This window comes from Ranitomeya variabilis, chromosome 2, assembly GCF_051348905.1.
Source record: "Ranitomeya variabilis isolate aRanVar5 chromosome 2, aRanVar5.hap1, whole genome shotgun sequence".
Classification (NCBI taxonomy): domain Eukaryota; kingdom Metazoa; phylum Chordata; class Amphibia; order Anura; family Dendrobatidae; genus Ranitomeya; species Ranitomeya variabilis.
In genome coordinates this window covers 60,040,545-60,065,866 of record NC_135233.1, presented here as the reverse complement: position 1 = coordinate 60,065,866, position 25,322 = coordinate 60,040,545, and the positions used below count along the sequence as shown (strand labels likewise).

Here is a 25,322-nt window from a genome sequence, read left to right as displayed (position 1 = left end):
ACAGTTCCCAAAAATAGGTGCTTTTTCCACTATACATAACACCTTGGTGTAATTATTTAATTTTTCTATTTTCTGTGCTCTATGTAGAATCAGGAAGTCTTTTGTCCCAGCATTTATCATTCCCCTCTTCAACTCCTGACCCAGCTGCTCCTCCTCCCACTGTCAGGAAGTTTTGCAGTGACTCTTGACTCATACAGGGAAAATAGATCTCCTGTTTCTACATAGAGCTTAGAAGAATTCAGCTAGTCAGTTTTTAATCACGTGATGCCATAGACCTAATGGAAAAGAGAAGAATTAGCCGGGTAGAAAGGCAAAATAAGCAATTGTAAGTACACAGTGGTATATGATATGATGATTGCAATATATTAATAAGATAAAAACTTGATATATTCACCCTCAGAAACGTTCTGTGGAACATAGTACTGGTGACATAGGTGATAAATTGAAAACTAATTATGTGCCTCTCTCTGTATTTAGCTTACATGCTATATGATTTTTGTTTGACGTGTTCCTATAATGTAACATGCAAATATACATCCTTCAGGTTCTAGGAGTATAATATTTTTATTCTTTTTATCATTGATCTAGTTTTTGTTTAATGTTCTTATCTGCTTAGAAAATACAGATACCGTATATATGTTACAAAGTGTGGGACATTATGGCTGAATGTTCTTTTAATATTTAAAATATTCCAACCGTTGAGACTGTCTTGCTCCTTCATTGAATGTGGACCTGAGAGTCCTGCGAGACTGTGGATATATCTGAGAATAGAAAATACTGTAAATTATAGATCAGATGAGGGACAATTTCAAGCTATCCCTTCCAGCTTACCTGTATAGATGCGTTTTTCTCTTGTACCTCTGGTGCCTTACAATAGAATAGCAAAGGTTACTTACTGCAGTGCAATCGAATTGCCAGATATTGTAAAATCAAAAATAAATAAATTATTATATATATATATACAATAAAAATTATATATATATATATATATATATATATATATTATTTCACAATATCTGACAATATATAAAAACATGTATATAAAATATAAATAATTGTATAAATACAAATGTAATAAATAAGTGTGTAAGTATAAATGATATATAAATAAATATATATATATATATATATATATATATATATATAGTAATTTATAGAACAATATATATAACATTTGTATTTATATATTTATTTTATTTTTATTTATATAATTATTTAAAGGAATTTCATTTTTTCATCTATTGTGCTGCTTCCATTTTTGGATATTATCTATTGTGGACTTGGTTGCAATTAGAATTAGACTTGAACCATATGCTATGACAGTGCTGTTTCTATTTTTACAAATAAATATACAGTACAGACCAAAAGTTTGGATGCACCTTCTCATTTAAAGATCTTTCTGTATTTTCATGACTATGAAAATTGTACAGCGGTGGACTCCGCGTCTGGCGGTATGCACGCCTACACCACATTCTCCTAAAGTACCTCTCTCCGCATACCATGGCTGTGTTTCCCCCTTCATAGATTTATAGATTTATTTTGGCCCGCTGACTTCCGGGCTCATTCATCACATGAATTCCGTATATGTAACTAAAGAAGGTTCATGTTAAACAGAAACGTTTTGAGTATACTGCAAAATAAATTCTTCTGTTCAAGCATCCCAAGTTGAGTGCTAAGTTTTATGTTGATTATGAAAATTGTACATTCACACTGAAGGCATCAAAACTATGAATTAACACATGTGGAATTATATACTTTACAAAAAAGTGTGAAGCAACTGAAATTATGTCTTATATTCTAGGTTCTTCAAAGTAGCCACCTTTTGCTTTGATGACTGCTTTGAACACTCTTGGCATTCACATGATGAGCTTCAAGAGGTAGTTCCCGGGGATGGTCTTCCAACAATCTTGAAGGAGTTCCCAGAGATGCTTAGCACTTGTTGGCCCTTTTGCCTTCACTCTGTGGTCCAGCTCACCCCAAATCATCTCGATTGGGTTCAGGTCTGGTGACTGTGGAGGAAAGGTCATCTGGCGTAGCACCTCATCACTCTCCTTCTTTGTCAAATAGCCCTTACACAGCCTGGAGGTGTGTTTGGGGTCATTGTCCTGTTGAAAAATAAATGATGGTCCAACTAAACGCAAACCGGATGGAATAGCATGCCGCTGCAAGATGCTGTGGTAGCCATGCTGGTTCATTATGCCTTCAATTTTGAATAAATCCCCAACAGTGTCACCAGCAAAGCACCCCCACACCATCACACCTCCTCCTCCTTGCTTCACGGTGGCAACCAGGCATGTAGAGTCCATCTGTTCACCTTTTCTGCGTCGCACAAAGACATGGTGGTTGGAACCAAAGACCTCAAATTTGGACTCATTAGACCAAAGCACAGATTTCCACTGGTCTAATGTCCATTTCTTGTGTTCTTTAGCCCAAAGAAGTCTCTTCTGCTTGTTGCCTGTCCTTAGAAGTGGTTTCCTAGCAGCTATTTTACCATGAAGAAAAAAAAACAAAAAATTGAATTTAACTTGAGTTGGTACACATGCAGAGGTTAAACGCATGTTCACACTGGCCACAAAACATTAAAACCTACAAGAGAAAAAAGTAAGCAAAAACCCTGATGTAACTAAGTAAAAAAGCGAAAGTGCTTTTAAATAACAGAGTTTTTAGTAATACTGTTTTTTGATCAAAAAATAGCACAAAAGCCATCCCACCTCGTCAAGGTAACTCTGATAGGGACAGTCCTACACTGTCTAATATTAAAACCTTACCATGTGTCAATGTTGACCTCAGTGTGAATAAGGGCAGACAAAAGGACTGGGCCCAACCAGTGAAACACCAGACTGGGGAAGCCTTATATATAGTCTCTAGCTCAGAAACAGGGAGGCCACACCCCGGCTTGCACAGAATGCAACAATTCAGAGAGAAAAAACACAAAAAGGTGACTCTTGGTCTTCCTTTCCTGGGGCGGTCCTCATGTGAGCCAATTTCTTTCTAGCGCTTGATGGTTTTTGCCACTGCACTTGGGGACACTTTCAAAGTTTGCCCAATTTTTCGGACTGACAGAACTTCATTTCTTAAAGTAGTGATGGCCACTCGTTTTTCTTTACTTAGCTGCTTTTTTCTTGCCATAATACAAATTCTAACAGTCTATTCAGTAGGACTATCAGCTGTGTATCCACCAGACTTCTGCACAACACAACTGATAGTCCGAACCTCATTTATAAGGCAATAAATTCCACTTATTAAACCTGACAGGGCACACCTGTGAAGTGAAAACCATTTCCGGTGACTACCTCTTGAAGCTCATCAAGAGAATGCCAAGAGTGTGCAAAGCAGTCATCAAAGCAAAAGGTGGCTACTTTGAAGAACCTAGAATATAAGACATAATTTCAGTTGTTTCACACTTTTTTGTTAAGTATATAATTCCACATGTGTTAATTCATAGTTTTGATGCCTTCAGTGTGAATGTACAATTTTCATAGTCATGAAAATACAGAAAAATCTTTAAATGAGAAGGTATGTCCAAACTTTTGGTCTTTACTGTATGTAGATTTATTTATTTATTTATTATTATTTATAAAAAAAGAAACAGCATTGTCATAGTATATGGTGCAAGTCCAATTCTAATCTTAACCAGGTCCATAATAGATTAGATTCAGACATGAAAGCAGTACAATAGACTAAAAAATGAAATTATTTCATTAGTTCATATCCAATAGTAACATTTCAGTTCCTTCTGGAACCTTTTTCAAGAGATATAAAACACTGACTTTAGCATGTAGTTTAGTATATTGCACGCAATATCACATAATTAATGATTAATCAGTAATAACAAGTATGATACATGCAGTACATAGTTGACATTTCATATTAAATGGTATAATAGTGCTAGAGATATTATAATATTACATGTACATAAATACTTATCATGTTGATGAAATAGGTGATTGTACAAGTTGAATAATATCCACCAAGGGTCTAACTCATTATTGCATTTCCCGCCCGTTTTTTGGTGTTAGTACCTCTCCATCAGTGACTTTTTGATTTGCGACAACGTCATCAAACAATTTGCACTTATTTTCATGTTGTATTTTTTGATCAGTTTTTGGATCTTTATGTCAATGAGGCTTTTACCAATGAAATGTTTAATTTTAAGCGTTGCAAAATTTGGTACAAGTCAACTCCAGTCCCACCATCCCACCTCGCGAAGTAATTTTATGTATGCCAGTTATTTTGCTTCATTTATTTCTAACATTTTGCAAAATGTGCAAGTTTTCCTGCTGGAAAGTTCAAGACAGAATGAAATGAATTTTGGGGCTTGCACAAAACTCATGAATTTAATAGAATGAGGAATGTGGTGATTCAGAATCCGCGCTGCCAATATCCAAAATACGATCATAGACAGAGATGTGGTATAATTGAGATTTATTAGTCATCACGTTTCAAGGTTTACAAACTTCTTCATCGGGACACAACCACAGTGATCTCTCACTGATCAACTCAAATAGAAATAGGAAAAGACCGATTATGCCGACGGCGATCTTGGGCTTCATGGCAATTAGAGGAGAGCGAATCAAAATGTTTTCCATTCATTGCAAACTTCCTTAAAATTTCAGGTTTTGGTGAATCCAAAATTTTTAGGGGATTCAGTTATCATGTATCCAGCAATATGGAGGCCAGCCATCATTTTGCGGCATTCTTTTGATAGTCATAAAAGGGTTAAAAGACAAAAACATGCTTTTAATTAACCTTTCATAGGCTGTTTTTACACTGATCGCCACAATGACACTCTTTGGTTCCCGCTCTGGTATTCATTTTTTTCTATGTTGATGCCACTGATTAGTCCCACATGGACGCATGTTGTTATAGTCAATGACGTGCATCACTCCCACATGACCATATGACAGACCAAAGAGTGGAGGACCAGGGAGCTGCAGTGGAGGAGGTGGCATAAGGACAGGTGAGTATAATATGTTTTTATACATTTTGAATCCCTCCACTTCCCTCCCTTTATTATGCTTTGGAGTTTAGAAGAACCTCTTAGCGTAAAAAATGGGAAGCTTTTGAACCCCACCAATTTTTTTTAACTGAATCAAATTAGCTGGCCAAATCAAGCAAATTTACCCACTGGCATTCTAGTAGGAATGTATCAGTTAAATTCAGTGTTACTGTGGAAGAATATGTAATTCTTAGTATTCTGTCATTAGGTCTTTACATATATATATATATATATATATACATATATGTATATGTATGTGTATATATATAATATTTTTTGTTGTCTCTTGGTCACCAAAGATCTATTTGTTTAAAGGGAACCTGTCATGTTGGACATGGAGAATATAAAGCAGAAGAGGCTGAACTGAGTAATGAACAGTTTGGTTAGAAGAAACTCAACATAATATTCAGTTTTCATTTTAATTCTTGCTTATTCTAGTTTTAGGAGTCCAGTGGGAGGTCCTACTTAGTGATTGACAGGTTTCCTAGCAAAAGTGTGTATATGGAGAGCTGTTTATCAGTAAGTGGATCCACACATTGGACTCCTAAGCCTATAACGAACGGAGTTTAAAATGAGAACAATTACAATGGAAACCGAGTCTTTTCTCCGCAAACTATACTGCTCAAAAAAATACAGGGAACACTAAAATCTCACATTCTAGATATCACTGAATGAAATATTCCAGTTGGAAATCTTTATTCATTACATAGTGGAATGTGTTGAGAACAATAAAACCAAAAAATGATCAACGTAAATCACAACTAATATCCTGGAGGTCTGAAGTTGGAATGATGCTCAAAATCAAAGTGGAAAATGAAGTTAGAGGCTGATCCAACTTCCGTGGAAATGCCTCAAGACAAGGAAATGATGCTTAGTAGTGTAAGTGGCCTCCATGTGCCTGTATGATCTCCCTACAATGTCTGGGCATGCTCCTAATGAGGCAGCGGATGGTCTCCTGAGGGATCTCCCAGACCTGGACTAAAGCATCTGCCAACTCCTGGACAGTCTGTGGTGCAATGTGACGTTGGTGGATGGTGCGAGACATGATGTCCCAGATGAGTTCAGTCGGATTCAGGTATGGGGAACGGGCGGCCAGTCCATAGCTTCAATGCCTTCATCTTGCAGGAACTGCTGACACACTCCAGCCACATGAGGTCTGGCATTGTCCTGCATTAGGAGGAACCCAGGGCCAATCACACCAGCATATGGTCTCACAAGGGGTCTGAGGATCTCATCTTGGTACTTAATGGCAGTCAGGCTACCACTGGCGAGCACATGGAGGGCTGTGTGACCCTCTAAAGAAATGCCACCCCACACCATTACTGACCCACTGCCAAACCAGTCATGCTGAAGGATGTTGCAGGCAGCAGATCGCTCTCCATGGCATCTCCAGACTCTGTCACATCTGTCACATGTGCTCAGTGTGAACTTGCTTTCATCTGTGAAGAGCCCAGGACGCCAGTGGTGAATTTGCCAATCCTGGTGTTCTGTGGCAAATGTCAAGCGTCTTGCATATTGTTGGGCTGTGAGCACAACCCCCATCTGTGGACGGCAGGCACTCAGACCATCCTCATGGAATCAGTTTCTAGCCATTTGTGCAGACACATGCACATTTGTGGCCAGCTCAAGGTCATTTTGCATGGCTCTGGCAGTGCTCCTCCTGTTCTTCCTTGAACAAAGGCTGAGGTAGTGGTCATGCTGCTGGGTTGTTGCCCACCTACGGCCCCCTCCATGTCTCCTGTTGTACTGGCCTGTCTCCTGGTATCGCCTCCAGCCTCTGGACACTACGCTGACAGACACAGCAAACCTTCTTGCCACAGCTCGCATTGATGTGCCATCCTGGATGAGCTGCACTTCCTGAGCCACTTGTGTGGGTTGTAGAGTCCGACTCATGACACAAGTGTGAAAGCACAACCAACATTCAAAAGTGACCAAAACATCAGCCAGAAAGCATTGGTACTGAGATGTGGTCTGTGGTCCCCATCTGGAGAACCACTCCTTTATTGTGTCTTGATAATTGCCAATAATTTCCATCTGTTGTCTATTCCATTTGCACAACAGCATGTCAAATTGATTGTCAAACAGTGTTGCTTCCTAAGTGGACAGTTTGATTTCACAGAAGTTTGATTTACTTGGAGTTATATTCTGTTGTTCAAGTGTTCCCTTTATTTTTTTGAGCAGTGTACATATCAAGTCAAGTCCTCCTTCTGACACCATGTTCGTCTTGTTCTCTTCAATGATTCTCGACGCCATGTTTCTCATTGATAGAAGAAAAATAAGGATCATGTATACAGAAATTTTGTTCTCAACTTTATAGGATATGAGGTGTCTTGGTATCTTTTGGTGTGTACATTTTCCTAATCTGCATGCTCTTTCTTTTTTTTTCCTAACTTCTCAAATGCGATTTAGAGTAGCATGTAAGTGTTTAACCTAAGCTCGGAGCTAGCTCTGATCTCAGCAATTAGACTAAGATGCAGGTTGTATAACGCAGCTGACGCCTGTTCAGTATGAAGCTGACTTAACTTAGCCCACTCCATACATGCAGTGCACATATCCGCTATATATTAATAGGAAATTGGGGCCGAGAGGGTGCATTAAGCACAGTGGGCCTCGGCTGGATTTTCTAGCTGCTTACCCTGGCCTTGGCTGAGGGTATAATCCACCCCATTCTGATATTCTACCTTAACAATAGACTAGTAATAGATTGATCCTGAAAAAACCCTTTTAAGCTATCAATAATTCAGTGTGTATATCCAGCTCAATGTCCTGCTGTTTATTGGGTCAGAGACTGCCACTACTAAAATAATTCCATTTTTCATAAAAGCTCTATGTAAAAACAGGCGAAAAATGTGAGCTCAATATGTCCCACCATTGCCCCTGAGATTCTGCAGTATTGATGTGAAGAGAGGCGAGTGCTGGGGTGAAATGCACAGCTTTTCTCATTTGCCTTAGCAATAACTCTCATTTCTCCACTGGGGCGAAGGGCTTTTTCCTGGGGCACAGTGAGACTTGACTTTTTTTTAACCTCACAGCAAAATTATAACCTTTTAGAGTAAGAATTCCCTTCCTTGGCATTTCGGTAACATCTCATAGCAACAACACTGTGGCGCATTAAATGAAAGAAAGTTATTATAGTGATGAAATATAATAAAAGTTTTGTGGGGGCGATTTCTGCTGTGTGTGAAGCCTTTGCCTTCTATCCCCATAATAAAGTATTGTTAGTTTAGTATTACATATCGTATTCATCAGCACTATGGGAAGTGTATGAACGACAGCTGCAGCAATGCCTAATGTACTATCCACTGTGCACGGCTTACCTGCAGCCCCATGTAAAAGCACAGAATAGTAACAAAAAATGATACTATATGATTAATGTACAAAGATAGTGCTAGTATGTATATATATATATATATATATATATATATATATATATATATATATCTTTATTTCCTTCCTTCTTTCTCTTTCTTTTTTTCCTTCTTGCTTAATTTCACTTTCATTTTCTTTTTTTATAATGTACGGTATAAATATGTTCATATCTATCTATCTGTCTATCTATCTATCTATCCCATATCTATCTATTATCTATCTATCTAACTATCAGGCTCGAGAAAGGTCCACATTCATGGACCGAAACGTCGCCACATGGGCTAATAAATAACACCTTAAATTTGATCTATGGTGTGCTGCCTCAACTTTTTTGATTTATCTGTAAGCACTGCACCTATGAGGCTTTGCACCCTATACTCACTGCTGCTGTTTACTCTTTTTTTCTATTTATTTATCTGTCTACTGCATCTATCTTTCTATCTATCATCATATCTTTCTATTATCTATCTATCATCTATATATACAGTACAGACCAAAAGTTTGGACACACCTTCTCATTTAAAGATTTTTCTATATTTTCATGACTATGAAAATTGTACATTCACACTGAAGGCATCAAAACTATGAACTAACACATATTGAATTATATACTTAACAAAAAAGTGTGAAACAACTGAAAATATGTCTTATATTCTAGGTTCTTCAAAGTAGCCACATTTTGCTTTGATGACTGCTTTGCACACTCTTGGCATTCGCTTGATGAGCATCAAGAGGTAGTCACAGGAAATGGTCTTCCAACAATCTTGAAGGAGTTCCCAGAGATGCTTAGCCCTTAATGGCCCTTTTGCCTTCACTCTGCGGTCCAGCTCACCCCAAACCATCTCGATTGGGTTCAGGTCTGGTGACTGTGGAGGCCAGGTCATCTGGCGTAGCACCCCATCACTCTCCTTCTTGGTCAAATAGCCCTTACACAGCTTGGAGGTGTGTTTGGCGTCTTTGTCCTGTTGACAAATAAATGATGGTCCACCTAAACGCAAACCGGATGGAATAGCATGCCGCTGCAAGTTGCTATGGTAGCCATGCTGGTTCAGTATGCCTTCAATTTTGAAAAAATCCCCAACAGTGTCACCAGCAAAGCACCCCCACACAATCACACCTCCTCCTCCTCCATGCTTCACGGTGGGAACCAGGCAGGTAGAGTCCATCCGTTCACCTTTTCTGCGTCACACAAAGACACGGTCGTTGTTACCAAAGATCTCAAATTTGGACTCATCAGACCAAAGCACAGATTTCCACTGGTCTAATGTCCATTCCTTGTGTTCTTTAGCCCAAACAAGTCTCTCCTGCTTGTTGCCTGTCCTTAGCAGTGATTTCCTAGCAGCTATTTTACCATGAAGGCCTGCTGCACAAAGTATCCTCTTAACAGTTGTTGTAGAGATGTCTGCTGCTAGAACTCTGTGTGGCATTGACCTGGTCTCTAATCTGAGCTGCTGCTAACCTGCGATTTCTGAGGCTGGTGACTCAGATTAACTTATCCTCAGAAGCAGAGGTGACTCTTGGTCTTCCTTTCCTGGGGCAGTCCTCATGTGAGCCAGTTTCTTTGTAGCACTTCATGGTTTTTGCCACTTCACTTGGGGACACTTTCAAAGTTTGCCCAATTTTTCAGACTGACTGACCTTCATTTCTTAAAGTAATGATGGTCACTCGTTTTTCTTAGCTGCTTTTTTCTTGCCATAATACAAATTCTAACAGCCTATTCAGTAGGACTATCAGCTGTGTATCCACCAGACTTCTGCACAACACAACTGATGGTCCCAACCCCATTTATAAGGCAATAAATCTCACTTATTAAACCTGACAGGGCACACCTGTGAAGTGAAAACCATTCCCGGTGACTACATCTTGAAGCTCATCAAGAGAATGCCAAGAGTGTGCAAAGCAGTCATGAAAGCAAAAGGTGGCTACTTTGAAGAACATAGAATATAAGACATATTTTCAGTTGTTTAACACTTTTTTGTTAAGTATATAATTCCCCATGTGTTAATTCATAGTTTTGATGCCTTCAGTGTGAATGTACAATTTTCCTAGTCATGAAAATACAGAAAAATCTTTAAATGAGAAGGTGTGTCCAAACCTTTGGTCTGTACTGTATATCTATCTATCTATATTTATCATCTATCTATTATCTATCTATCTATCTATCTATTTATCTATCCATCTATCTATCTATTATCTATCTATAGATGTATCGATCTAGCTATCTACAGTATTATCTATCTATCATCTATCTATCTATCTATCTATCTATCTATCTATCTATCTATCTATCATCTATCTATAGATGTATCTATCTATTATCAATCATCTATCTATTATCTATCAACCTATCTATCTATCTATCTATCTATCTATCTATCTATTATCTATCTACAGTATCTATCATCTATCTATAGCTGTATCTATCTATTATCTATCTATCTATATATCTATCTATCTATTATCTATCTATAGATGTATCTATCTATCTATCTATCTATCTATCTATTTACCATCCATCTATTATCTATCTATCTATCTATCTATCTATCATCCATCTATTATCTATCTATCTATCTATCTATCTATCTATCTATCTATCATCCATCTATTTTCTATCTATCTATCTATCTATCTATCTATCTATCTATCTATCTATCTATCTATCTCTCCCATCTTTTTCTTGTTTTCTTCCTCTCATCCTTTCTTTCTCTCTTTTTCTTTCTTTCTCCCATTAATTTTTTCTCCCAATTCTTTCTTTTTTTTCTTTGTTTCTTTTTTTTCCACTTGATCAATTTTTTTTTTTAACCATAAAATTTTTATTTTATTAAACATTGTAAAACAAAACAGGGTCTTACAAGTATTTAGTTTCTGTATAGTATGCATGAACAATAAACAATATAAACGATGTAAACGATGTAAGGTTATAAATGACCTTAATTCTACAAAGGCGTAAATAACAAAGACAAGACAAGACAATAAGGGGTAGAAGGAAGGAAAAAAGGGGGGAAAACCTCAGTTAAATCGACTAATCAAATCCGAACTCAGCCGCACTACAGGTCGGATCCCGCTGCATAATAATCCCACGGGGACCATATTGCCTGGAAGCGCGCCACCAAGTCATTTAGTAAGGCTGTAAGGTGTTCCGTCCTTCTGACATCCATGATCCATCTAATGAGAATCTGAAGCGAAGGGGGACTCGGCTGCCTCCAAAGATGCGCAATCAGGCATCTGGCCGCCGTAAGGATATGTTGCAATAATCTAGTGGAGAGTTTGCCCATACCCGGCGCCCCGTGACCCAGGAGAAGCACCAGCGGGTTTAGTTCTATATCTGTATGCAATACCTTGTCAATGAGGGAATTAGCTTGACCCCAAAAGGGCACAATTTTTGGGCATGACCAGAATATCTGCATGAGGGACCCAGTGCTTCCCCCACATCTCCAACAGGAGGGAGGGACAGAGGGATTCAGTCCGTGCCGAAACTCTGGAGTGTGATACCAGTGCATTAGTCTTATATATATTTTCTCTATAGAGAGTACACACTGATGATTTTGCGGCATTCTTCCAAATAACAGACCACTCTCGGGGAGAAATACGCCGCTCCAGGGCGGCCTCCCACTTGCGCATATATAGAAAAGATTCACCAGACCCATCCCGTGGATCCACTTGATCAATTTTTATTTTGTTCCTTCTTTCTTTCATTTCCTTTTTCTATTTTCCTCTCTTTCACTCGTTTTTTCTTCCTCCTATCTCTTTTTCTTCACTTGATCCTTTATTTCTTTATAGAAGTATCTAATATCTATCTATTATCTATCTATCTATCTATCTATCATCTATCTATAACATAGTTATTAAGGTTGAAGGAAGACTTTAAGTCCATCTAGTTCAACCCATAGCCTAACATGCCCTAACATGTTGATCCAGGGGAAGGCAAAAAAAACCCATGTGGTAAGAGTAAGCTCCACCATGGGGAAAAAAAATCCTTCCCGACCCCACATACGGCAATCAGACTAGTTCCCTGGATCATCGCCCTATCAAAGAATCTAGTATATATACCCTGTAACATTATACTTTTCCAGGACGGTATCCAGTCCCCTCTTAAATTTAAGTAATGACTCACTCATTACAACATCATACGGCAGAGAGTTCCATAGTCTCACTGCTCTTACAGTAAAGAATCCGCATCTGTTATTATGCTTAAACCTTTTTTCCTCCAGACGTAGAGGATGCCCCCTTGTCCCTGTCACCGGTCTATGATTAAAAAGATCATCAGAAAGGTCTTTGTACCGTCCCCTCATATATTTATACATTAACATAAGATCACCCCTTAGCCTTCGTTTTTCCAAACTAAATAGCCCCTAGTGTAATAACCTATCTTGGTATTGCAGACCCCCCAGTCCTCTAATAACCTTGGTCGCTCTTCTCTGTACCCGCTCCAGTTCAGCTATGTCTTTCTTATACACCGGAGACCAGAACTGTGCACAGTATTCTAAGTTTGGTCGAACTAGTGACTTGTATAGAGGTAAAATTATGTTCTCCTCATGAGCATCTATGCCTCTTTTAATGCATCCCATTATTTTATTTACCTTTGTAGCAGCTGCCTGACACTGGCCACTGAATATGAGTTTGTCATCCACCAATACTCCCAGGTCTTTTTCATTGACGGTTTTGCCCAGAGTTTTAGAATTAAGCACATAGTTATACATCTTATTCCTTCTACCCAAGTGCATGACCTTACATTTATCCCCATTAAAGCTCATTTGCCATTTATCAGCCCAAGCTTCTAGTTTACATAAATCATCCTGTAATATAAAATTGTCCTCCTCTGTATTGATTACCCTGCAGAGTTTAGTGTCATCTGCAAATATTGAAATTCTACTCTGAATGCCCCCTACAAGGTCATTAATAAATATGTTAAAAAGAAGAGGGCCTAATACTGACCCCTGTGGTACCCCACTGCTAACCGCGACCCAGTCCGAATGTGCTCCATTAATAACCACCCTTTGTTTCCTATCCCTGAGCCAGCTCTCAATCCACTTACACATATTTTCCCCTATCCCCATTCTTCTCATTTTATGTAACAACCTTTTGTGTGGCACCGTATCAAAAGCTTTTGAAAAGTCCATATACACTACATCCACTGGGCTCCCTTGGTACAGTCCGGAACTTACCTCTTCATAGAAGCTGATCAAATTAGTCTGACATGAACGGTCCCTAGTAAACCTGTGCTGATACTGGGTCATGAGGTTATTCCTCTTCAGATACTCCAGTATAGCATCCCTTAGAATGCCCTCCAGGATTTTACCCACAGTAGAGGTTAAACTTACTGGCCTATAATTTCCGAGTTCAGTTTTTGTCCCCTTTTTGAATATTGGCACCACATTTGCTATACACCAGTCCTGTGGTACAGACGCTGTTATTATGGAGTCTTTAAAGATTTTAAAAAATGGTCTATCAATGACTGTACTTAATTCCTGCAGTACTCGGGGGTGTATCCCATCCAGGCCCGGAGATTTGTCAATTTTAGTGATTTGTAGACGCCGCTGTACTTCCTGCTGGGTTAAGCAGGTAACCTTTAATTGGGAATTTTTATCACTAGTCATATTGTCGGCTGTCATGTTCTCAATGGCAAGAGAACATAGCATAAGCATATATAAGAACTAGCTCTTGGAAGATGGGAACTGAGCTGACCATGAACTAAACCTAACGCACAACTAGCAGTGGCCGGGTAGCATGCCTATGTTGATTCTAGATGCCCAGCACCAGCCGGAGGACTAAATAATGCTAGCAGAGGAAAATATTAGTCCTAGCTCACCTCTAGAGAAATACCCCGAAAGGAGACAGAGGCCCCCCACATGTATTGGCGGTGAATTAAGATGAAATAACAAACGTAGTATGAAAATAGGTTTAGCAAATTTGAGGTCCACTTACTACATAGCAGAAGACAGAAAGGACACTTTCATGGTCAGCTGAAAACCCTATCAAAACACCATCCAGAAATTACTTTAAAACTCTGGCATTAACTCATAACACCAGAGTGGCAATTCCTGTTCACAAGAGCTTTCCAGACACAGTAACGAAACTTCAGCTGTGAACTGGAACAAAAATGCAAAAACAAACATGGACAAGAGTCCAACTTATCTAGTAGTTGTCTAGGAGCAGGAACAAGCACAGAGAGGCTTCTGATAACATTGTTGACCGGCAAGCAACTAACAGAGCAGCAAGGTTATATAGCGACTCCCACATCTTGATGGGAACAGGTGAACAGAGAAGATGACAACACCAGTTCAATTCCACCAGTAGCCACCGGGGGAGCCCAGAATCCAAATTCACAACAGTACCCCCCCCTCAAGGAGGGGGCACCGAACCCTCACCAGAACCACCAGGGCGATCAGGATGGGCCCTATGAAAGGCACGAACCAGATCAGAGGCATGAACATCAGATGCATTAACCCAAGAATTATCCTCCTGGCCGTATCCCTTCCACTTGACCAGATACTGGAGTCTCCGTCTGGAAACACGAGAGTCTAAGATTTTCTCCACAACGTACTCCAACTCACCCTCAACCAACACCGGAGCAGGAGGCTCAACGGAAGGCACAACCGGTACCTCATACCTGCGCAATAATGACCGATGAAAAACGTTATGAATAGAAAAGGATGCAGGGAGGTCCAAACGGAAGGAAACAGGGTTAAGAATCTCCAATATCTTATACGGGCCGATGAACCGAGGCTTAAACTTAGGAGAAGAGACCCTCATAGGGACAAAACGAGAAGACAACCACACCAAATCCCCAACACAAAGCCGAGGACCAACACGACGGTGGCGGTTGGCAAAAAGCTGAGTCTTCTCCTGGGACAACCTCAAATTGTCCACCACCTGCCCCCAGATCTGATGCAATCTCTCCACCACAGCATCCACTCCAGGACAATCCGAAGTTTCCACCTGACCAGAGGAAAATCGAGGATGAAACCCCGAATTACAGAAAAACGGGGACACCAAAGTGGCAGAGCTGGCCCGATTATTGAGAGCGAACTCCGCCAATGGCAAAAAAGCAACCCAATCATCCTGGTCAGCAGACACAAAACACCTCAGATATGTCTCCAGGGTCTGATTAGTCCGCTCGGTCTGGCCATTCGTCTGAGGATGGAAAGCGGACGAAAAAGATAAATCTATGCCCATCCTAGCACAGAATGCCCGCCAAAATCTAGACACGAATTGGGTTCCTCTGTCAGAAATGATATTCTCAGGAATACCATGCAAACGAACAACATTTTGAAAAAACAGAGGAACCAACTCGGAAGAAGAAGGCAACTTGGGCAGAGGAACCAAATGGACCATCTTAGAGAAACGGTCACACACCACCCAGATGACAGACATCTTCTGAGAAACAGGCAGATCTGAAATAAAATCCATCGAGATGTGCGTCCAAGGCCTCTTAGGAATAGGCAAGGGCAACAATAATCCACTAGCCCGAGAGCAACAAGGCTTGGCCCGAGCACAAACGTCACAAGACTGCACAAAGCCTCGCACATCTCGTGACAGGGAAGGCCACCAGAAGGACCTTGCCACCAAATCCCTGGTACCAAAAATGCCAGGATGACCTGCCAACGCAGAAGAATGAACCTCAGAGATGACTCTACTGGTCCAATCATCAGGAACAAACAGTTTATCAGGTGGGCAACGATCCGGTCTATCCGCCTGAAACTCCTGCAAGGCCCGCCGCAGGTCTGGAGAAACGGCTGACAATACCACTCCATCCTTAAGGATACCTGTGGGCTCAGAGTTACCAGGCGAGTCAGACTCAAAACTCCTAGAAAGGGCATCCGCCTTAACATTCTTAGAACCCGGTAGGTATGACACCACAAAATTAAACCGAGAGAAAAATAATGACCAGCGCGCCTGTCTAGGATTCAGGCGCCTGGCGGTCTCAAGATAAATCAAGTTTTTGTGGTCAGTCAATACCACCACCTGATGTCTGGCCCCCTCAAGCCAATGGCGCCACTCCTCAAAAGCCCACTTCATGGCCAAAAGCTCCCGATTCCCAACATCATAATTCCGCTCAGCGGGCGAAAATTTACGGGAAAAGAAGGCACAAGGCCTCATCACGGAGCAGTCAGAACTTTTCTGCGACAACACTGCCCCAGCTCCGATCTCAGAAGCGTCGACCTCAACCTGAAAAGGTAGAGCAACATCAGGCTGACGCAACACAGGGGCAGAGGAAAAACGGCGCTTAAGCTCCCGAAAGGCCTCCACAGCGTCAGGGGACCAATCAGCAACATCAGCACCCTTCTTAGTCAAATCGGTCAATGGCTTAGCAATATCCGAAAAACCAGCAATAAATCGACGATAAAAGTTAGCAAAGCCCAAAAATTTCTGAAGACTCTTAAGAGAAGAGGGCTGCGTCCAATCACAAATAGCTTGAACCTTGACAGGATCCATTTCAATGGAAGAGGGAGAAAAAATATATCCCAAAAAGGAAATCCTCTGTACCCCAAAAACACACTTAGAACCCTTCACACACAAAGAATTAGACCGCAAAACCTGGAAAACCCTCCTGACTTGCTGGACATGAGAGTCCCAGTCATCCGAAAAAATCAGAATATCATCCAGATACACAATCATAAATTTATCCAAATAATCGCGAAAAATATCATGCATAAAGGACTGGAAAACTGACGGAGCATTTGAAAGACCAAAAGGCATCACTAAATACTCAAAGTGGCCCTCGGGCGTATTAAATGCGGTTTTCCACTCATCCCCCTGCCTGATTCGCACCAAATTATACGCCCCACGAAGGTCAATCTTAGAGAACCACTTGGCCCCCTTTATGCGAGCAAACAAATCAGTCAGCAACGGCAATGGGTATTGATATTTTACAGTGATTTTATTCAAAAGCCGATAATCGATACATGGTCTCAAAGAGCCGTCTTTTTTTGACACAAAGAAAAAACCGGCTCCTAAGGGAGATGACGATGGACGAATATGTCCCTTTTCCAAGGACTCCTTTATATATTCTCGCATAGCAGCATGTTCAGGCACAGACAGATTAAATAAACGACCCTTTGGGTATTTACTACCCGGAATTAAATCTATGGCACAATCGCACTCTCGGTGCGGAGGTAATGAACCAAGCTTGGATTCTTCAAAGACGTCACGATAGTCAGACAGGAACTCAGGAATTTCAGAGGGAATAGATGATGAAATGGAAACCACAGGTACATCCCCATGAGCCCCCTTACATCCCCAGCTCAACACAGACATAGCTTTCCAGTCGAGGACTGGGTTGTGAGATTGCAGCCAAGGCAATCCTAGCACCAAATCATCATGTAGATTATGCAGCACCAGAAAGCGAATAATCTCCTGGTGATCCGGATTAATACACATAGTTACTTGTGTCCAGTATTGTGGTTTATTATTAGCCAATGGGGTGGAGTCAATCCCCTTCAGAGGAATAAGAGTCTCCAAAGGCTCTAAATCATACCCACAGCGTTTGGCAAAGGACCAATCCATAAGACTCAAAGCGGCGCCAGAGTCGACATAGGCGTCCGTGGTAATAGATGACAAAGAGCAAATCAGTGTCACAGATAGAATAAACTTAGACGGTAAGGTGCAAATGGAAACAGATTTATCAAGCTTTTTAGTGCGCTTACAGCATGCTGATATAACATGAGTAGAATCACCACAATAGAAACACAACCCATTTTTCCGTCTAAAATTCTGCCGCTCGCTTCGGGACAGAATTCTATCACACTGCATACTCTCTGGCGACTTCTCAGTGGACACCGCCAGATGGTGCACTGGTTTGCGCTCCCGCAAACGCCTATCGATCTGAATAGCCATTGTCATGGACTCATTCAGACCCGCAGGCACAGGGAACCCCACCATAACATCCTTAATGGCATCAGAGAGACCCTCTCTGAAAGTCGCCGCCAGGGCGCACTCATTCCACTGAGTAAGCACAGACCATTTACGGAATCTTTGACAGTAAATTTCCGCTTCATCTTGCCCCTGAGATAGGGACATCAAAGTTTTTTCTGCCTGAAGCTCCAAATGAGGTTCGTCATAAAGCAACCCCAAGGCCAGAAAAAACGCATCCACATTGAGCAACGCAGGATCCCCTGGTGTCAATGAAAAAGCCCAGTCTTGAGGGTCGCCCCGGAGCAAGGAAATCACAATCCTGACCTGCTGTGCAGGGTCTCCGGCAGAGCGAAATTTCAGGGACAAAAATAATTTGCAATTATTTCGAAAATTCTGAAACCCAGATCTATTCCCCGAGAAAAATTCCGGCAAAGGAATTCTCGGCTCAGATACAGGTGCATGACAAACAAAGTCCTGCAAATTTTGTACCTTCGTGGCGAGATTATTCAAACCTGCAGTTACACTCTGAAGATCCATTACAAACAGGTGGACACAGAGCCATTCAAAGATTAGGAGAGAAAAAAAAAAAAAAAAAAAAAAAAAAATTCTCAGCAGACTTCTTATTTCTCTCCTTTCTCAGCCAAGGATTTTAACCCTTTAGTGGGCCGGTCAAACTGTCATGTTCTCAATGGCAAGAGAACATAGCATAAGCATATATAAGAACTAGCTCTTGGAAGATGGGAACTGAGCTGACCATGAACTAAACCTAACGCACAACTAGCAGTGGCCGGGTAGCATGCCTACGTTGATTCTAGATGCCCAGCACCAGCCGGAGGACTAAATAATGCTAGCAGAGGAAAATATTAGTCCTAGCTCACCTCTAGAGAAATACCCCGAAAGGAGACAGAGGCCCCCCACATGTATTGGCGGTGAATTAAGATGAAATAACAAACGTAGTATGAAAATAGGTTTAGCAAATTTGAGGTCCACTTACTACATAGCAGAAGACAGAAAGGACACTTTCATGGTCAGCTGAAAACCCTATCAAAACACCATCCAGAAATTACTTTAAAACTCTGGCATTAACTCATAACACCAGAGTGGCAATTCCTGTTCACAAGAGCTTTCCAGACACAGTAACGAAACTTCAGCTGTGAACTGGAACAAAAATGCAAAAACAAACATGGACAAGAGTCCAACTTATCTAGTAGTTGTCTAGGAGCAGGAACAAGCACAGAGAGGCTTCTGATAACATTGTTGACCGGCAAGCAACTAACAGAGCAGCAAGGTTATATAGCGACTCCCACATCTTGATGGGAACAGGTGAACAGAGAAGATGACAACACCAGTTCAATTCCACCAGTAGCCACCGGGGGAGCCCAGAATCCAAATTCACAACAGTCGGCCATGGGATTTTCTTTTGTAAATACTGATGAAAAAAAGTCATTTAGCATATTGGCTTTTTCCTCATCCTCATCCACCATTTCACCCAGACTATTTTTAAGGAGGCCAACACTATAATTTTTTAGTTTCTTACTATTTATGTAGTTAAATAATATTTTGGGATTATTTTTGCTCTCTCTGGCAATGAGTCTGTCTGTCTCAATCTTTGCTGCCTTGATTTGCTTTTTACAGAATTTATTTAATTTTCTGTATTTATTTAATGCCTCCTCACTACCTACTTCCTTTAATTCTCCAAATGCTTTCTTTTTGTCCCTTATTGCGCCCCTTACAGCTCTATTTAGCCATATTGGTTTCCTCCTATTTCTAGTATGTTTATTCCCATACGGTATATACTGTGCACAGGTCCTATCCAGGATGCTAATAAAAGTCTCCCATTTTCTTTGTGTATTTTTATGCCTCAGGATATTGTCCCAGTTAATTGCACCAAGATCCTCTCTCATCCGTTGGAAATTTGCCCTCCTGAAGTTTAGTGTCCTTGTCACCCCTCTACTACACATCTTATTAAAGGAGACATGAAAACGTATTATTTTGTGATCACTATTCCCCAAGTGACCCCCAACCCTTATATTTGATATGCGGTCTGGCCTGTTGGTTAATATTAGGTCTAGCAGTGCCCCCCTCCTTGTTGGGTCCTGAACCAGTTGTGAAAGATAATAGTCTCTCATAGTTGTCAAAAACCGATTACCTTTACTGGTACTGCAGGTTTCTGTTCCCCAATCTATTTCAGGGCAGTTGAAGTCCCCCATAATAATGACTTCTCCTTGAGTCGCAGCTTCATCTATTTGCTTTACGAGGATATTCTCCATTGCTTCCATTATTTTTGGAGATTTATAACAAACCCCTATCAGTAATTTATTATTTTTTCCCCCTTCCCTTATCTCCACCCACAGGGACTCTACATTTTCATTAGATTCACCTATATTATCACGCAGGATGGGTTTTAAGGTCGATTTTACATACAGACACACCCCACCCCCTCGCTTATCTGTACGGTCATTTCTGAAAAGGCTATAGCCCTGCAAGTTAACAGCCCAGTCATGGCTCTCATCCAGCCATGTTTCAGATATCCCCACCATGTCATAATTATGCTCCAACAACATTAATTCTAATTCTTCCATTTTGTTGGCGAGGCTTCTGGCATTAGTATACATGCACTTGATTTTCCTCTCTGTACCTCTATTTTTTCTTAAATTACTAACTGTTCTAACCCCACCCCCCATGCCACCGCCACCCCCAACTTCCTTATTTGTGCCCAGGTCTCTATCTGCACTATCTTCCCCTCCTATAAAATGAATACCCTCCCCCCAATCCCTAGTTTAAACACGCCTCCAACCTTCTAGCCATTAACACTCCTCCAACCTTCTAGCCATTGTGTCTATCTATTATCTATCTATCTATCCATCTATTATCTATCTATCATCTATCTATAGATGTATCTATCTATTATCTATCTATTATCTGTCTGTTATCTATCTATCTGTTATCTATCTTTAGATGCATCTATCTATCTATTATCTATCATCTATCTATTTTCTATCTATCTAATATCTAGCTATCTATCTATCATCTATCTATCGCTCTCATCTTTTTCTTGTTTTCTTCGTCTCATCCTTTCTCCCCCTTTTTCTTTCTCCCATTAATTTTTTCTCCCGATTCTTTCTTTTTTTCTTTGTTTCTTTTTTTCCCACTTGATCAATTTTTATTTTGTTCCTTCTTTCTTTCATTTCCTTTTTCTATCTTCCTCTCTTTCACTCCTTTTTTCTTCCTTTTGTTTTTTTTCTTCACTTGATCCTTTATATTTCTTTCTTTCTCTTTCTTTCCTTGCACTTGACCTCCTTTTGTTTCTTTCTCTCATTCTTTCCTTTTCTCCCTTTCTTTTTTTTTCTTTCTCTCTCCTTCGTGCTTTCTTTTTCTTTTTTCTTTCACTTGATCCTTTTTCCTTCTTTCCTTTTTTCTTTTTTTACTTTCACTTGATCCTTTTTTTTTTTCCTTCTTTCTTTTTTTCTCTTGATCCATGCTTCCTTTGAGCCAAAATATCATATAGAAGTTATATAAAATTAAATCTATCTATCTATCATCTATATATCATCTATCTATGCATTATCTATCTATCTATTCCATATCTATCTATCGTCTATTATCTATCTATCATAATTTTAATACTTTAAGATTTATCTATTTATCTATCTCATTTATCTATAAGTAATATTTGTATTTTTCAACATTATTACAATTTTATCTGTAATCATTTAATTATTAATTGCTATACTTTCTGACTGTGCAGATAACCAGGAGATGTGATAACATCCAGCTCTATAGATCCAGACCCCCCCCCCTTTCCTGATCCTGTATTTGTATCTTTCTTACTGTAACGTCTCTGTACAATCATGGTTTGCTGGACATGTATGATATGTATTTTGACAATATCGGTCTATTCTTGTTGTCACTTTAAAAGTAACAATGGCTAAAAATCTACAATAGCATTGTATTGATGTAACAGCGGATCCTATAGAATAGTATAGCAGTCGTACATAACACACTTGGAAAGCTTCATCACTTCTTGTTTGGCACATAATAAGCTATAGAGCGTCCGACTGCAGCTGTTTTGCTGTCACGTTTCTTTGGAGCGTCTGAGATGGATGATGTCTAGGGTTTTATCACCACTGAGGTTTTCTATTTCCCTTAGGGATCAGGTCACTATTTCTTTTCTCTTTCGTATATCCATTATAGACAGTTTTCCACTTATAATGTTACATAAACATCTTGTGTAGATTCATGGTTTTCTGTACATAATATCCACAATAATTAGAGGCAAATCTGTTTCATCCTCTATTCATTGGTGGATACCTTTTAGTTTAGGGTTTCTGCTTTGAGCTTCTCTACAAATTGTATAAGTTAAGTCTCGCCTCTTAGTGACCACCAATACATCTTTCTACTGACCTGGGATAGAAGAGAATAGCGTCCCCTGATGGCTGAAAATTCAGCTGACACCCTGCTGCATTACCCACAATTGGTGTTGTCACTGATAAAGTGTCAGGACTTGAACCCAGCAGCTCTTGTGGACCAGGCGGCAACTCTTCCCTCTGAGCTATTCATTTCGCTGGACAGTTTCGTTGTAACCCAAATACTTGTACCTCTTTTGTTTCTGATTGTCTCTACCCTGAGTTCCTGATCGGCTCCACCCTGACTGAAAATCCTATTTAAACCTGGCATAGCACTCCTTTCCTTGTGAGATTATTGGGCTCTAGTCAAGCTACCTTTCACCTGCTCCTTCATTCTAAGATTATACTTCTGCTTCTGTGTACTGACTCCTTGGCTATCCCTTACTACATTACCTGCCGGTGCTACCCTTAGTGGTTACAATACCACTACTCCAACCCAAGTCAGTCAATAACACAAAGGCATCTAAGTGGTTAACAGAACATGGAGGCTCCCTCTTTACTCCCATTGGCAATCCAAGATTGTGTAGTCCTGATGGTTGCAACGTTAATCCACAGAGAAAGTCACAGCCTTAGAGTCTGCTGGCTATAGAGACCTGTTCATATGTTAGCGACATGCAGTCACAGGGACTAGAGCATATTTTTCCAGCACACCGAAGACACTCGGATAGTACTTGAGCGTGCTCAGATAACACCTTATCCTAGCACATTCGCTCATCACTAGTTAGCAACATTTTAGTGGTAAAAAATTAAATTTTTCATTCCACATTGCATTAATTCCCGAAAAACACCTGAAGAGTTAATAAACTACCTGACAGCAGTTTTGAATATATTGAGGAGAGCTGTTTTTAAAATGGGTTTTTCAATATATAGGTCCCTCAAAGTCACATCCCTGAAAAAATACGTTTGTAAATTTCCTTGAAAAAGTGAAAAATTATTGCAAACTTTTTATACCTTCTAAGATTTTAACAGAATAAAAAGACATTATACAAATGGTGCTGATGTAAGGCAGACATATGGGAATTAAAATATTTGAGTATAAACATTAAAACTTTGAAAATTGCAAAGTTTTGCAATTTTGTTTCAAATTTCTGATATTTTTATGAATAACTACAAAATGTAGCTACCTAAATTTACCACCAGTATAAAGTACAAAGTATCACGAAAAACAATTTCCAAATCACTGGGATATGTTAAATAAATTCTGGAGTTCTTGCCACATAAAGTGTCACATGTCAGATTGGAAAAATTTGGCTTAGTCACTTAGGGGCTACAGTTCAGGGACTCTATGAAATTTGATTTGCGCAGCTACGTTCAATTCAAGGGGGATATTTGATTTGCATCAACCAAATTAGTTGCAAAACAAATCTGCTAGGAAGGGGTAAAAAAATAATAAACTCTTATAATTCCCTCTACTCAGCCCTCCCCATACCTGTCCCTACACCTCCTCTATTATTCTTTCTTGCAATCAGCTTCTCTCTCTGTTCTTCTGGTGAGCAATACCCAATGCATTCAGATTAGAAGAAGAAGGAAGAGTAGTTCATTGGAAAAAGGAAAACAGAGCAGCAGCGGTTCAGGTGTCTAGTAAGAACTAAGGTGAATATTAAAGATTGTTGTTGTTTTAACCCCTTCCCAGAGCTTAAAATCCCACAAAATGTCAGCTGGCCGGCCGCCATTTTTCTTGATTCATCCAAATAAAATCTATAAAAAATGAGATTCATGAAAATCCAAATTTTTGGCGAAAATTGTACTGGATTAGAATTGTTTAGAATCTGTAGTTTAGACATCTGGTATTTTGACATCACATTAATTGGTCAAGGATCGATGAATAGTATCCTCTCAGATCTTGAAAATAAATGGGGTGCACTACTGGTGTTTCATAGTATTATGCCAATATCCCTTAAAGCAAATGTCCACCGTGTCCTGTATGGTCATCCTTGGTGCCATCCATTTGCCTCTCGCTGCCAAATGGTCACCTCAGTGTGGCATAGGGAGCAGTGTAGTCTGTAAATGCAAAGGAGGAATGCAGGTTGGCATTGCTCTGTCCTGTTCTACTACAGTCCTCAGAAAACTTACTTGCTTATAGACTCACCAACTTCTTATTGGTGGTGGTTAATGGCAGAGTATGAATTCCCAATCCACATCATTATCCAGTGTTGAAACACCACCCAGAAGTGCAGAAGAAAGAAAAGTTATTACAGGAACATGGCAAAAAAATCCTTTGGCCATTTTCCATACTATGTCATTTCATCAGAGCCTCCAAGGCCCTGAAGAGTTGTTGTAAGAAGCGAAAAAGCTGTAGAGTTTTATTTACCATGTTACACTGCCACTTAGCGATTATTCCACTCAGTCAAATCATGGATGCCATGGCACAGGAAAAATAGGGTAGGTATGGTTTAGCCCTTACCACTGCGTTCCTCATGTCACTGTGCAAGGTATCTTAGATTTTGAAGGACAAGGGCATCAATCTCGACAGATCATGCAGTGATAGGCAAAAGGAGGTCCCCAGGTAGTGTAACTATACCAAACATATACTCACTTTTCTATGCCAGGGTTTATGGTTGCTTTAACATCTTTAAGTCAAGAAAAGCTGTGAAAATTTGTTTGGAATGAACTTCATGAAGTGATTGAAGCAGAAAATCTCTCAACATTGGCTTCAAAATTGGCTCCATTGTGGAAGTCTTGTTCCTTTA

At 40.0% G+C, this 25,322-nt stretch overlaps 1 protein-coding gene across 10 annotated transcripts in view; it reads left to right on the top strand.

Moving 5' to 3' along the window:
- Positions 1-25,322, top strand: part of NRXN1 (neurexin 1) — a 1,786,277-nt gene that overhangs the window by 332,998 nt on the left and 1,427,957 nt on the right. The window lies entirely within an intron of this gene.